This window comes from Mercurialis annua, linkage group LG1-X, assembly GCF_937616625.2.
Source record: "Mercurialis annua linkage group LG1-X, ddMerAnnu1.2, whole genome shotgun sequence".
Lineage (NCBI taxonomy): Eukaryota > Viridiplantae > Streptophyta > Magnoliopsida > Malpighiales > Euphorbiaceae > Mercurialis > Mercurialis annua.
In genome coordinates this window covers 66,251,470-66,268,671 of record NC_065570.1, presented here as the reverse complement: position 1 = coordinate 66,268,671, position 17,202 = coordinate 66,251,470, and the positions used below count along the sequence as shown (strand labels likewise).

The following is a 17,202-nucleotide window of genomic DNA, read 5'->3' as shown; positions in this document are numbered from 1 at the left end:
AAATAAAGCAATTTTCACATGCTAAAATATATTAAAACAAATCGAGTCAAAAACAGGAATAGAGGTCCTATATGTCTGGGTTTTAGGACAACCTTACAGCTGGGTACACATTCACATTAATTCTCCGGAATACTATTTTTTACTGCAATTACATACTCGGTAATTGGATCTTAAATTAGTTTTAAGTTGTAAGTCACCTTTTTTAAATTTCTATTAGTTCATAAAACGAAAAAAATGCATAAATAATTAATCCTGTTATAATTGAGGTATAATTAGTCGTCTAGTACAAAAGTTGAGTCTCTAGTTCAAAATTTAACATCCAAGTGAATTGCTCAAAGTTTAATATTAGATATAATTGAAATCGAACAAGCTTATTTTAAAACTCATCAACTAATCTTTCAAATTAATTTAAGTATTAGAGTGCATTTGACAAATAATCCAATTATTAGTTGTCTTGCAAGAATGTCATGAAAAAAATTCGAACCCATCGATACATATAAGAAAATAACAGTTTTGCTGCATGTTTATATATATATATATAAAAAATTAGTTCTAAGTGGTTAAGAGAATTTACTTCTTTATTAATAATTGAGATAGATCTATGTATATAACATGCCGAAAAATAACATATATAATTCTCTCAATACATTAGGTTTGTGTAGAATATGGAGCTTCCTTAAGATACCTTCGGGTGCCAATATCTGAAGAAAAAAAACTAAGAAATATTTTTTTCTTAAACAACATAATGTGAATAATAAGATTAGCCATATGTAAAGATGGCTCATTATTTTGTAAGCTATTATCATCGTTGACATTTCAATTGTTCCCCAAATGCAAAAATAGTTTAATTGATGCGAGTATTTTTATGCAGAATTGAAGTTTTTCTAAAAAATGAATTCTGTCCATGTTCGAGGTATGCAATTTATATTTGATACCTAAAAAAATTACAAAGATACAAAATAATTTTTCACTTTTTAGGTACTGTATTAGAGATGTATCAGAGTTTTGAACATGTATCAAAAATGTATTTTTTATAGTAAAGAAATTACATAAATTATGTAAAGTTTTTTAACTTTTAAGTAAAATTGATTTTTTTGACTAAGTACGTATTTCTACAAATTAAGTGATTTTTGGGATAGTTTTGTAGTTATCCCTTTAATTAATTATGTTTATTTTTATTATTTTCGCCTAAAGTTTTCTTTTAATTTCGGATTAGGATTTTATTAGTTTTGGTATTTATATGTAAGTTTAAGATCTTAATAAGTAATTTCTGAATAATAACAAACGTCTTTTGCTTTAATTTCTCAATTTAAGAATTCAATTTAAGAATTCAATTTGAATTAAAGATTGTTTGGATGTCTAATTCATAAAATTAAAAGGTTTTACAAATTACAATCTGACACTAACTCATTAATCAATCAATTTAAAGATTTATAAAGTATCCGCTACGTCAACAAAGATAATGTAATAGTATGCATGAACATGTGCCATAAACAGACTATATCACAAAACTATTAGCCTACGCTACATGCTGTCAAATAATCGAGCAACACAAATATTTAATCTATTGAGTGAATCTTTAATTGTAATTTTATTATTTCTTTCACATACCTTGTTTTAGTAACTTAAGCCACCCATTTTGTTATAAATATCCTGGTTCATTTACGTTATTTTTGCAACACAAACTGAGCTAGCTATCTAATCTTGTTGTCTATGATTGATCAATTACGAGCTATATATTAAGATGTTGTTTCGAGTTGTCTTGTTAGGGTTTGCCAGCCATGGAAATGGTGGGATCACCAGTTCTTACGTTCGTTCTCCGTTTCCGTCTACTGATATCCCTCTTTCCGATCCGGTACTTGATGTTCCTCATGGTCTTAATGCACCACAGCAAGTAAGCAACATTCTCCATTCAAATCAATATCTAAAACGAATTACGTAAATATAGGAAAAATATTGCGCCAGCGGTGCTCGAACTTTTTAAATCTTTTATTTCAACTACAACAAAAATACTCTCCAGTGACATATTTATTGTAACATTTTTAACAAACATCATTTTAAATAATAAAACACTGTTTAAGTAATATTTGATAAACGACAGTAAAAATATGTAATTATTTTAATTGTTAAAGTAAAAAAAATTATTACTTTTCAACTTCATTTTGAAATTTAATTTGCATCTAACCACTTTAACATCGTGCTTGGACTAAAATCGTGCTTAGATTAACATCCAAATTAGCTCTAATTCAGAAACCGCTTTTAAAAGTCTTACTGTTCCTTCCTAGTATCTGTCCCTTTCTTCTCTGGTTGCCGCTGCCGTGTTACTCTTCCAACACTGCCATTCAACACTGTCGTCGGATAGTTAAAATCAGGTTTTTTTAACAAATCCAACATTCACAACCGGATCTTCTTCTTATTTCCTTCCAAGATTCAAGTTTCATTTTAGGTCAGTATCATTTTTTTATATCCTTTAGATTTTGATTTGGTTTGATTTATAGGTTTTGATGGGTGCTAGAATTGACACCGCTTGTGATAATCTTATGATTCAGGTCAGTTGTTGTATATATTTTAATTTTGTATTAGTTAAATGATAATCTTCAATTCCAAGACTAACACAGAGAACCTCCTTGATGAATTGTTGTGGTTTACTTAATCTGTTTACAGGCTCCAACATATAGTTTCTGGTTAGTAATTTGTGTTATTTCATTTGCATCAGAGATTAATTAGCCCTTTGTTTTATATTACACTATAATTTGTTATTTAGATAGTTTATATATAATACCTTATAAGAATGCGATTGTTCCGTCCTTGAAGTGTGAAACGTGTAAATTTTGCAATTGTATGCTTCATTTTGATTGTTTTTAACTACATGTCGTCTTGATAATAATTTGTGACTCTTTTCCCTCATCGTTTTGATAAAGATCCATTGTGTTCTGAGTTCAATTCTTTAACCTTACATCTAAATAATGAATATGTGAATTTATATTCTCTAGGTAAAAGACATGAATCATTTCTAAAATTTATCCATTTGTTTTGTAATGCAGAAGCATGATGAGGCAGCAGCGCGCTGAGAAGCTTGCAAAAATCAACAAATAAATTGGATAGTAGCTCTCAGCTCATAATCATCTTGAAAATGTTCTCAAATTATAAATCAAATTAAAGATTTGGGTTCTCACCCGAGCTTGTCGTTGGAAAAGAGGACATATCTCTCATCTTACCATTTTGATAAACTAGAAGTGTCTAATATAAATTAGAAGAAAAGGAAGCAGATAGATCTTTGTTGTATTACTTAACCTTTTTTTGTTAGTTTGTGTAAAGAATTAAATACTAATGAATAAAAATTAGTTTTGTTTAAATATATTTATCTTGTTAATTTATGTATTTTGTTTATTTTTTTAATATTTATGATTGAATTGTGTTAACCATGATAAATATAATAATGAATGAAGAAAAAATAATAATTAATTATCATTATAATTCATAATATTATGGAAAAATATTAAATAGTTATTGTAACACTTTATAAATATTACTATATTATGTACTATAGCAATGTTTAATATATGTCACAATAAATACATTAAAATGTTACTATAAATGGCTACAAACATTTAGTTTAAATGTCACTTAAACACATAACGACACCGGCTAATGTAACACTTTAGTGACATTTGTGAAAAATGTTGGTATAAACTTTAAGTAACGTTTTTTAAGCTTTGAGTGACATTTTTTCTGTGTCACAACATTTATTTTTTTATTTTAGCATTTCAACTTTTTAAAAGCGTATTAAATGAGTGTTTTTAATTATTTTCCGGTTACCATACTACTTATAAAGCTAAAAATTGTTTTAATTTACTGTTATAATTTGTCATTTTAATTCCACGTATACAAATGTATTATTACACACTCAATTGCCATTTTTTTACTAATAATTAAAGTGCATTAATTAAGTAAAAATGAGGCTTATTTTGTCTTTTAGCATTATCGGTGACCGGAAAACGGCTAAAAACATTCATTTGATACGCTTCTAAAAGGTTAAAATGCTAATATAAAAGAATAAAAAGTTTAGACATCAAAATGAAAGATTAAAAGTTGAGACGTTGGTGTAATTTTTCCATAAATATAATAATTGTATTTGAACTTTTCCAAATCTACTATTTGAGTGCTTGACATTTATTTTTACAAATTTGTGTTTTGACTTTTCAAATGTATATCAAACGAGTGCTTTAGTTATTTTCCGATTATCGGACTACTGATATAACACTTTCATGCATATTTAATAATATAGCACCAAAGCTTAAGTAAATACGGTGTTTATTTTTATCAACATTGTGATAGGAAACAGTAAAGAATACTTGTTAGGTATAATCTTAAAAATTAAACGATAAGAAAATAAAAAGTTCATACCAATATTTTAAAATTTGAACGGGTGAGCGAACCCAGTGTGGCCACCGGTTCTCATCGCGGTTCAACCACCGGTTATGTCCAATTCTTCTGATTAATTCCTAATTTTTGACTTTTTAGGTTAGTCGGTCCGGTTTGATCCTTAAACTAACTGTTCACTCACATTTGGAGTACAGGTGCATATAACCCAAGGTGACTACAATGGGAAAGCTGTAACAATAACATGGGTTACACCAGATGCACCAGGATCTAACAAAGTCCAGTACGGCCTGTCTAGAGGAAATTACAATTTTGTTGCTGAGGGCACACTCACTAACTATACGTTTTACAATTATAAATCTGGCTTTATCCATTACTGTCTCCTTGATGACCTTGAGGTAATTTATATTTATGTACCTTTCACCTATCAAATAATTAATTAATGATCATTAATATGTAAATTGAGTAATTGACGAGTTGCTGTAATTCAAATATAATTTATAGTATGACACCAAATACTACTACAAGCTTGGCGATGGTATTTCTTCGACTCCTCGAGAATTTTGGTTCCAAACACCTCCTATGGCATTATCGGTGATTTGGGACAAACATACAATTCATTGACAACTCTAAGGCATTTCATGCAAAGTAAAAGCCAGGCTCTCCTATTTGCGGGAGATCTGTCTTATGCTGATCTCTATTATAAAAACCCTAAAAATATGGGTGTCCGTTGGGATTCATGGGGTCGTTTAATCGAGAATAGTTCCGCCTATTTGCCTTGGCTCTGGTGTGCTGGAAATCATGAAATTGAGTACAATCCGTCCAGGGTAACATTCAATTCTATATTTTCATTATTTCTTTAGCTTCTACTAAAAAACAAAAATTATTTAGTTTCTAATTTTTTTTTTATTTATATTCCATTTTGTATTGCCTCTCACTTAACCGATCTATTCGGTTAAATTTGATTTAAGGTTCCGATTTGATCAGAAAATTTAATTTGATTATGCTTAAGAATTTTAAACTTTGATTAACTCAACTTAACCAATTTTTTTTAACTTTATATTTATTAATATTTTTTAGAATATATATAGGTTTAACCTAATTAACCATCTTGGTAGGTATGGTTCTAAATTTTTAGACATTTGTTAATTTGGCCAGTGCAGTTTAAAAGATATAATAATTTAATGGGTTAATTTCATATAAAATCATCACCTTTATACGTTTTTTCATTTTAATCACGTTCTTTAAAAAGTGTTAAATAAAATCATCACCTTCCATTTTTTTGCAAATCTATCACCGATGAAAAAATCCAGTGTTTTTTTCCTCCCAAATAAATGTCCTAATCAGACTAATATTCTAATTAACACAAAAAATATATTCCTCTTACTCTTTTTTGTTGATTCCGGTTGTCGAGTTAACAACGATACACCGAATTTTCACATTCATGATAAATTTGAAAAAAATGAAAGGTGATGATTTTATTTGACACGTTTTAAAGGACTTGATTAAAATGAAAAAATGTGTAAAAGTGGTGATTTTATATAAAATTAATCCTAATTTAAGTGATTAGTTTATTTTTAACTGAACAAGATTCACAACATATATGGTTTAAATAAAGTAATTTATTTTTCTTTTTTAAGTAATTTTATTAATTGAGAATTAATTGAAAAAAATGATTGATCAACTAGCTAGTGCATGCAGATAAGTATCTGAAGGGACAAACCTCCTTTAAATTATGAATGACATGGCATGGCACAACCATTGTGTTGTATAATTATTCGTTTGATAATCACTATCTCAAAAAGTTTTCTGTAATCAAAAAATGTGCCACCATGTTAGATTTTATATTAACATAATAAAAACCTAAGCACTGACCCTTATGATTCATATTAGAATTGTCATAAGCTAGCTAGTAATTTAATGTCATTAAACCAATATCATCGCAAGTCACTTCTCACAAAACTATAAAATCAACTTCTAAACGTTTGAATATGTACACTTACAGGGTCAAGAGGAACCTATTAATTTCAAAAATTATCTGTATAGATATCCGACGCCGTATTTGGCATCAAATAGCAACAGTCCTCTCTGGTATTCTGTCCGACGGGCATCTGCTCACATAATTGTGCTAAACAGCTATTCAACTTTCAGTAATATTTCTTTCTCCCTAATTTCTGATTATCTTTAATTTCTTCATTCCAAGTTGTTTTTATTTATTTTTTATGGACTAATTAAATGCATAAGAATTTTTTGACTAACCTCAGTCTATAACATATTGTTGTAAATGAACTGAATTGAATCGAACTTTGAAGTGTTCATGCTCAGCTTATTTTTGTTCGAGCTTGAGTTTTTTTCATTTAAAAATTTTGTTCATATTTGATTTGTGTTCGTTTGTTTAGATGTTCACTCAAGTTGAGCTTGTATTTGCTAATTTAGATACTACACAAGTTCGGTACAATCTTATTCATTTACGTGCTAAACTAGGCAATTTCAACTCATTCATAAATTTGAAATTTTAAAGTTTTGTATTTATAATCCAAATCAATGGATAGAAAAATTCAACTTTTTCGAATTTTTATAAACCTAATCAAAATATTTACTTTTGATAATTTTAGCCTTTCTTTTTTAAATTGACAATATTCAAAAAAACAATTGATTAACATGTGATATTATATATTAAAAATTAGTATTAAAATTTATGTATGTAAAATATATATTCAATGAAAAATTAAAATAATTCATGTATAAATTTTCTTAATTCATCATCTAAAATATTAAAAAAACATGTTAGAAATTCTAACATTAATTAAAATTGGCTAAATTATTGTTAATTTTTTTAAAATTGGACTAAAATTATTGAAAATAAAAGTTGAATTTAGTTAAATTTACAAGAAGGCGAAAAAAAAAAGATTTTTTTGAACTATTAGCAACTTAAAACAGTATGCGATTGTGATCCTAATGGTTGAACAGCAACATACACACCACAGTGGATTTGGCTGTTCCAAGAGCTCAAAAAAGTGAACCGAGAAGAGACCCCATGGCTCATAGTTGTGGTGCATATTCCGTTATACAACAGTAACGAAGCTCACTTCATGGAAGGTGAAAGTATGAGAGTCGAATTTGAAAAATGGTTCATTCAGTACAGAGTTGACGTCGTCTTTTCTGGCCATGTTCATGCTTATGAAAGAATGGTACCTATACTTTTACCTCTCTTCATCATTTTATTACTGAAAATGTGTTATCAAAAACTGAGGCTTAATGTTATAAATTTACTAAATGGTTACCTAGGTAGCACGGAGACGGACATAGATACGGGGAAACGGGACACTTGGACACGGCGAAACGGTATAATTTTAAAATTTCTTATGTATAAAATGAAGTTTCGTGTCCGAAACGTCAAGTGTCCGAAACGTTTTCGAAACGGGAAACGTCGATTGAATGAAGTGTCCGTGCTACCTTGATGGTTACTAATTTTTAGATATTTACATTTTAGTAGCTAAATTTAATTGAATCAACAACAAGATGTCACTAAATAACTATAGACATAATGAACTTATTTATCCATTATTTTTATATTTTTGCCAAATATATCACGATTTTTAAATCTTGTTATCAGTTTGATCCATCGTCTTTTAAATCTTTACCGAATTTATCTAGAATTTTGGAGTTGGCACGCAAGGTTCTATACATCATGCATGATTAATTTTATACATGTGGAAGAACAACATTGCATCACATCAGCTCAATTATGGCTATATTTAACAAAAATCGAAAACTGATAGATCAAATTGGCAAAATTTAAAATTCGTAATATATTAAAATATAAAATTTGTGGTTAGATAAGTTCATTTTGCCTAAAAAATATGGTTTGGTCATGTTAGAATATGGAGAATGCTCTATCTCCGTTCGTTCACATAAGCAGATTTTCACTGAAAATCATTTAGTAACTTGGCGTTGTTGGTAAATTGAAGTTTATATAAGAATTTAAAAGTCCAATAATTATGTAATAATAATCTGGAAAGGTCTAATGACAACATAAATCCAAACATTTAGTGAGAATTTCAATGCTATTCAAATTTTTAAATTTTATCAATTGTAGCCAATTTGATTGATTTTGTTAAAATTGTTGTGAAACACATTCAGAATATATCTTATTTCAATTGGCTATTAGAAGGTATTTTTATATGAATCTAACAATTATGACAATTTTATAATTTTAAATCTACTCGTCTACATATTTGGTAAGATCATCTGAAAATAAATACTAACTACTACGAAAACAACTTAAACAACCGTGACGAATTGTTATCGAATATATTAATTTCATTATCTTATATTTCTTGTAATAATTTTTAATGTCTTACATTTACTTCTGCTCCTATACATCAGAATCGATATTCGAATGTTTGCGACGATGTATCAACCTGCAAGCGTCGTCCTATACCGAACAAATCCGCTCCTCTTTACATAAACGTGGGAGACGGAGGAAATCAAGAAGGTGTTGCTGCATTGTAAGTATAAAATTTCATTACAAAAAGATGATGAGATAAATAAGTTATAATGTGATGTGATGGGGGTGTGCAGCTATAGAGAACCGCAACCAGATTATTCAGCATTCAGAGAAGCTAGTTATGGTCATGCAATTTTCGAAATTCAAAACAGGACTCATGCTTTCTATGCATGGCACCGCAATGACGACGGCCAAAATGTCGTTGCTGATTCTTTTGTATTGTACAATCAATACTGGTAACTTAATTACTTCACTACTTTTTCTTTTAATTGATTATAAGAACATAATTTTTTTCATAAAAAAAGCCTAACTAGTCAGATTTTCATTTTTTGACAATTTTAACTCAATTTTAAAAAAAAAATGTAAAAGAAATAAACGTTAGCTAGCTTGTTTTGGCACATATGAGTCCTATAATTCAAATTTTATTTTCTTACTTTTACATATACTAGTTTTGCATTACGTGCTATGCACGTGGCTCGTAACGTAACTCGTCAATGCACATATCGGTAAGTTTATTATAATTATATTAATTTTTTATTTATAATTAATATTAAATTAGGTAAATTTTTTTGTAAAAGTAAATATAATGTATTCGGTTATTAAATTTTTTTCCATACTGAATTTATTCTTCTTTTGGTTTTATAATAAACATAATTAAATAATTAACTTAATTTTATTAATATATCTTTAAAAATAATAAGATAGAAATTTAAATAATATTATATTGACCAAATACAGTATTTTAATTTTGTAGTTCAATCAAACTAAAAGATAAGTATTCCTACTAATTTGGAGACAATTTAGTTATTTTTCACATACTAAATTTTAAATTGGAGACAATTTAGCTACCTATTCTAATTAGGACTTTAATTATAATAGTGATTAATTAAATAACTAATTAGTTAATGACTATAAAACTTTTATTTAGTTGTGAACTGAAAAGGATTATTCAGTAAATTTGTCTGTCCCCCCCCCCCCCCCTCCGTGCTTTTATATATAGTACTAGTTTTTCGCCACGTGCTACGCACGTGAGCGATATTTATGTGACCCGTTATATATTTAAAATAATAAGTAAAATATAAAATAAAATAATTTAGTTGATAAACTATTATAAATGATTTTTTATTTATTAATTAAATTATTAAATACAGTATTTTAACTATAGATATATTATTATATTTTTTTAATATTTAGATTAAAATTGTAGCACGCAAGTGATATTTGCATGACCCGTCATATATAAACATATGGTAACGTTAAATATATACATATGGTAAGTTATATTTACGAAATATCAGCCATATTATTCTTTTTTATTTTATATTAAATTATAAAATTTACTTTACTCCTAATTATACTGATAGTAAATGGCTTTTTTAGTTGTCGGCATCAACTTATCAATTTTGAATATGATCGATTTAAAGTTTATTTAAAATTGTAACACATATTTTGACCCGTTATATATATATATATATATATATATATGTGTGTGTGTGTGTGCGTGTATTAAATTTTAAATTAATTATTAATTGATATTCATATATAACATGTTATATATTAAATATAATTAAATTATGAAGTGAATTTGAATGGTAACTCTTATTTTGCCTCTACTGAGTAAACCCTATCAAATTTAGTTCATAATTTAGTGCATGTGATTTTTTTTTTTTCATTTTGGAAGAAGTTACGTAAATTATGTTAAATCCTTATATTTTTCTTATATTGTTTTATTTAAAACTAGTTTCGCATTACGTGTTATGCACGTGGCTTGTAACGTAACTCTTCAATAAATATATTAATAATTTTATTATTTTTTATTATAATTAATATTAAATTAGTTAAGAATTTTTGTAAAAGTAAATATAATATATTCGATTATTAAATTTTTTTACATACTGAATTTATTCTTCTTTTGGTTTTATAATAACCATAATTAAACAATTAACTTAATTTTATTAATAGTATCTTTAAAAATAATAAAATAGAAATTTAAATAATAATATAGTGACCAAATACAATATTTTAATTTTGTAGTTCAATCAAACTAAAAGATAGGTATTCCTATTAATTTGGAGACAATTTAGTTTTTTTTACATATCAAAAACTAAATTGGAGATAATTTAACTACCTATTCTAATTAGAACTTTAATTACAATAGTGATTAATTAAATAACTAATTAGTTAATAACTATAAAACCTTTATTTAGTAGTAAACGAAAAAGGATTATTCAGTAAATTTGCCTGTCCCCCCCATCCGTGCTTTTATATATAGTATAGATATAGATTGAAGTCTAACATACTATAACTTTACCCTAACTCTGTCTTTTTCGTATGCGACCATGATTATGAGCCATGTTAAAATGAAATTTTTTATTAAAATAATTCAAATAAATATAACATTAAGCCTTTTATATTTATTGTTTGCAACGAATTAAATATTAAAAATCCTATTAGCTTTAAAAAAATCATCTTTTTTTATTGATGTTCTTTTCAACGAAATTTTAATTGATAAACCTTTAATATTTAATATATTTGATATTTGTTAACTTTGCTTCTTGTATAGTGCCGTATGTCAGTATAAGTTCTAACATTTACATTAAAGTGTTATTTTGTAAAAAGAAATGTTAAATTAGACTTTTAAACTCTTATTTGATTAATTTATTTTATTTTTACTATATAATTTCTCTTGATTCCAATGAACAGTCTTTTTTTTATCATCAATTAGAATAAGCTTTTGACACAAAGTCAATATCCTTTTCATAATCGTTCATCCACTTTTATAGCTCTTGTATTGATTAATATCTTTAAATATTAGTATTTAATTTCTTTTCGTGATTGTTAGTCTCCTATTTAATTTAAACCAACTAAAATAATTTTATGAAAGTTGTTAATTGATCTCCTATTAGGAATTAAACTCTTACTTAATATCTTTATTTATATTTTTTTATTAAAACTTTCAACTTAAAATTAGATTTATAGTAAGCTTTGTAATTTTTTAACTATTAAAGACTAATATTGTAATTTTGTCTGTCCCCCCCTTCCCACATAGTATAAGATAGTTATTGATTATTGATAGATGACTTCTAAAATTTAAAATTTTAATGCGTGGTTTTACGTATTGCAGGGCAGGCACAAATCAGAAGCATAGTGTATATTGGACAATGCTGTTAATGAAGGTCCTAGGAAATATTGAAGTAATTAGCTTTGTCTTTGACCATCTGTCCTATTAAATAAATAAATTAAGTTGGTAGTCCTTTTTGAATTAATAATTTATCATATACTCCCTCCGCTCCATAATATTTATCGCATTTGGCTTTGGCACAAAAACTAAAAAAACAATTAGTATATCTTAATTTATAAACACTTTTACTAAGTTAACCCTACATTAAAACTTGTTTACATTTATAACTACTATTTTTATTTGTTTATTGTATTCTTTCAACAAGTTAATGGAGAGCAAATATGGAAAAATAGTAATTAATGATCTCTTGATATTATAACATGACAAATATTATGAACCAAAAAAATTTCTTAAATGCGACAAATATTATGGACCGGAAAGAGTATATATTTATATGAACCCAAGTATGTACTTTCTTATTAAAATCTGTAATAATGCCCCAATTTATCAATGAAAATGCATAATAATTCGCATAACCAGCAATGTTAAGATTAAATGGTATATATATATCAGTCATCCAACTCAAAATAAATATTAATTCTATATAAAATAATAATAGACATTGTGAAAATGTATTGAAATTTAAATAAAACTATAGTGGATATTACTTAAATTTAAGTGATTTTTTTTTAAAAAAAGCAGAATAGATTCTTCTCCGACCTATAAAAAAAATTGAATTAGGATTTGCTCATGTCATTTGAATATGAGGTGTCATGTTCACTAATCCACATTTTTCATTATAAAATAAATGGTTTGAATTAATTTAATTAAAATTAATTTTTTTTTTATACTATTCATTTACAAATTAATGGTGTAAATTTGATAAATATGACCCTTCATGTTCAAACGAATATAAGGTAATTCTAATCCAAAATAATTACATTACAAGAGAATATGTGATTCTTTTTCTCTTTTCATAATTTGTGTCTCTTTTTTTATTGGAGGCATGATTTACAGAGCGAATCACTTTTTGTTTTTTGGAAAGTCAGTTCCATGCAACATGAGTATCTAAGTTTTTATTTTATTTTAATTATTATATTTTAATATTTTTATTAATCACATTTTAGTTTTTTTAATGAGAAATTATCCGATCAAAAATACTTATATAGCAGCAAAAAAATTATTTTAATGTTATCTTAAAATTTAGACTTAATCATCAAAAAACCCTCCACCTTTTAGCCTTTTTTCAGTTGCTCCCTGACGTTGCAATTTTATCAGCTGCACCCTAATTCGCACCTTTGAGTTTCAATTCCACCCACAAAATCAAATTGGACTTTTTTCACTTAGGAAAAATTCATAAAAACCCTTATAAAATACTCGTTTGAACTCTTTTTCACATAAAAAGTTAAAAATGGATGACTTATTTTAACTATTTCCAAATAGAGAAGAGACCAATTTAGTACTTGAGGGTGGAATTGAAAACCAAAGGTGCGAATTAGGGTGCAGTTGAAAAAATTGCAACGTCATGGTTTATTTAAAAAGGGGCTAAAAGGTGAGGTATTTTTTGGTGATTAAGCCTAAAATTTACCATGTATGCATAATTTAACTTAAAAACACTCATCTAATATGAAATTATAAATATATGATAAATTTTTAAAAAATAAAACTAGCAAAATCGGATGTCCCACGTGGCAAAATTCTACTGTCACATAGGTATTTTTGCTGGAGGAACCTTCCTTTGAAAAAAAAACATGGTAATCATTTAAATATTTTTAATTTAATTATTTAAATATTTTTAATATCAGCAATGAAATATTTGGAAAACAACAATTACTTTTTAGGATTCAAAATTGATTTTCAAAAGTAAATTTATTTTTTATTTTTAATTAAATAAAATTTAATTCTAATAATAATTAAGAAAATATAATAAAAATAAATATAATTAACAAAAGGTAAAATTGATATTTTAGTTTAATCATTTAACTAAAACAACAAGTACTTCTATATATTTGAAAATGAAAAACTGAAATTTGAATATCTTTATGACATGGGGGTAGTGAATTTTCTAAAATTAAAATTAAAATTCTTAAAATTAAATTAAGACTAGTTGGTCAATGCCAAAAATTCTATTTATATTAGAATTTTCTTGGTAAAGTATTTAAATGAAGATAATTTTTTATAGGTTCCCAATTTTAAAGAAATTTCTGCCAATATGATGGATCCTGCCGTAAGTGCCTCTACATTAGGGGGCACAGGGGTGTAGCCAGAAATTAAAATTATGGGGGGAAATAAAAAAAAATTATGTAATATACAAAATTGAAAATTTAATTCAATTAAGGGGGTCAATGTGCAATAATTATCCAACTAACATGATAACTTTTAAAATATTTACTTAATCAATTTGTACTTTAAAAAAAATAAGAGGGGCAATGCCCTTTTTAGCCACCATGTAGCTTCGTCTCTAGGGGTGTAAATGAACCGAGCCGAGCCGAGTTTTGAAGTGTTCATGTTCGGCTCGTTTAGCGAACAAGGTGTTCATGTTCGGTTTATGTTCAGTCGAGCTTTGACAGAGTGTTCATGTTCGGTTCGTATTCAGCTCGTGTTCTTTCGTTTAGCCGCTAAATGAACATGTTCGCGAACGAGCTCGATAAGTACTAAACGATCTCGTTCACGAACGAGCTCGTGAATGAACTCAATAAGTACTAAACGAGCTCGTTCGTGAGCCCGCTCGTTTAGCGGATAAACGAACAAACACGAACTCTTAAACGAATAAACACGAATATGAGCTGAATAAATTAAAAACAATCTAATCGAATTCGTTCACGAATATGAGCTGAATAAATTTAAAACATAATTATACAAATTAATCTAAATATGAATTAGTTCGCGAACACCTAATCGAGTTTCTAAACGAGCTTGTTCGTGAACTAGATACGAGCTCGTTCACGAACTTGTTTACGAACTGTAAATCGAGCTCGTTCACGAACTTGTTTACGAACTGTAAATCGAGCTCATTCACGAGCTTGTTCATGAACTCTTATTCGAGCTGTTCGCGAACATAAACGAGCTGAACTCCACTATGTTCATGTTCGGCTCGTTTATATTAACGAACATAAAATCAAGTTCGACCTCGGTTCGTTTAGAATATCAGCGAACATGAACCGAGCTCTTATCGAGCCGAACACCGAGCTGCTCGCGAACGGCTCGGTTCATTTACACCCCTATTCGCCCCTGAGGGGATAGGAGTGGAAATGTCTGAGAGAGCGCTTCGTGAAAAATGTGCGAAAGCCTTCGCCTATAACTTCTACTTCTACTTAGCAGCCCTGGACAATTAAGAATTACAATTCAATTAGGATTAATATATATCCTAATCATATCAGTAGAATTTATTTTCTATATATATCCTACTTTTAAATAATATAAACTAAAAAAATTGTACCTACAATATAGATTAAACATTAATGTGAATGAGAGAAAAAAAAGTGTGCATGATATAAAAAATACAAGCTAATTTTAATCCTTTTGATTATTATTTTTAAAGAGTTAAATACTTTTTTCCACAAGCGTATTAATTTATTAGATATTTTCTCTATGTGATAATTTTCAACCAATTTTATAAATTTTTTCATGATTAGTAAATGACTCGATTCTTTCGCCGTGGATGTAAAAGTAATTGTCTAACCACATAATTTTTTTGTATTATTTGTATGTTTTGCTATATTATTATTTGTTGGATCAATTTTATAATTAAATACCTATTAAATAATTTTGATTTCGCTGCGCATACCAATCTGATTACTTACGGGTCAGAGAAATTGCTATTGGAGTTTAAACAAGTGGTATCTATGTATAGAAATCGACCCAATACAAACCAAACCCACAATGTGAATATCGTTTTTATTTGTGTTTGATTTCAAAAAAAAAATCTCTAGAAATTTAATTAATGGATCAAAAAGAAAGAATGACACATGTAAACAAAACAAGAAAAGATTATAAATCTTATCAAGAAAATAATGAAGAAAAGAAAAAGGTTTTATCTATTTGTGATTAGTTGTTGTCATGAAAAAAGATTTATATGCTGAGCTTTAATTATCATGTGAAAAATTGTTGATTCTTTGCTTATTTGTGAATTTCTGATTTGCTTTTGATTTTTAGTATAAAGGAAAATAAGAAGGGAAAAAAAACAGAAAAAGAAAATGAAAGAGATAAGATCAAAAAAAAAAAAGAGGAGCGAAAGAGAGAATGAGTAGAGAAGTGGGGACTGAGAGGAGGTATAAAAAGGGATTTGGTTTTGGTTTATTTAGGTTTGGCTATGCTAAAATAATAAAAAGAGAAAATCAAGGGGAGAAACAAAAAAATTGATGCTAAAAGGAAAAAAAATTCAAATTTTTAAATTTCTATCCAAGCTTTGTAAAAGTTATTTATCGATTTCAATTTAATCAATTTGATGGAAATTTATTCAATTTTAATTAGTTTAATTTTACATATCAAATTGACATAAAATATAAAATAATAATTTATATGAACCACATGACATCTCAATGAGAAACTTCTCATCATTTTAAAGGTGACTTGATAAAAACCTTTGATTGTCGTCTTCTATCCGTTACAAACACCAAACTAATATAAATATTTGTTTAAATATTAAATTGCCACTTCTAAACAAGTTCATACACTAAACTTTCAGTTATTCATCTACTTTATTTATATCAATTAAGTATATTAGAAGACATATAATTTATTATAAAAATTGGACATCTGCATCAAAAAGTTTAGCATTGTACTATAGTAAAGGGATACATTATAGTACTTGCCCTATTCATTCAAATAAAATACTCTTCCTACTAAAAAGTACGAATACACTATAGGCCATATTTGGTTCATGGAATGGAAATGTATAAAATAGATTAGCTATTTCATAAGAAATGAAATAACAATTTTTTACTTTTTGAGAGGAATATTTATTCCACAAAATCGTAAAATAGCAATTTCATGAGATAGTTACTCCATGAATCAAAGCAAAAAATAGCCATTACATATAGAATAGCTATTTCATTCCGCACCTATTCCATAAATCAATAGCCATAGTATTTGCTTCATTGCCCCTCACAAGGTCCCTCTTGACTTACTATCCAGAAACTTTAAAAAAATAAAATCAGTACATCACATCTGTGCTCAATATTAAAAA

At 27.3% G+C, this 17,202-nt stretch overlaps 1 long non-coding RNA gene and 1 pseudogene across 2 annotated transcripts; both read left to right on the top strand.

The window, feature by feature from the left end:
- Nucleotides 1–1,637: 1,637 nt before the first annotated feature.
- Nucleotides 1,638–9,133, top strand: LOC126664522 (bifunctional purple acid phosphatase 26-like; annotated as a pseudogene).
- Nucleotides 2,180–3,269, top strand: LOC126664523 (uncharacterized). 2 transcript variants are annotated; one of them, XR_007637445.1, is made up of 4 exons: nucleotides 2,180–2,372; nucleotides 2,499–2,549; nucleotides 2,665–2,684; nucleotides 3,045–3,269. It is a non-coding gene; the product is annotated as an uncharacterized LOC126664523 (long non-coding RNA). The 2 variants fall into 2 exon arrangements; XR_007637447.1 differs by lacking the exon at nucleotides 2,665–2,684.
- Nucleotides 9,134–17,202: the final 8,069 nt, after the last annotated feature.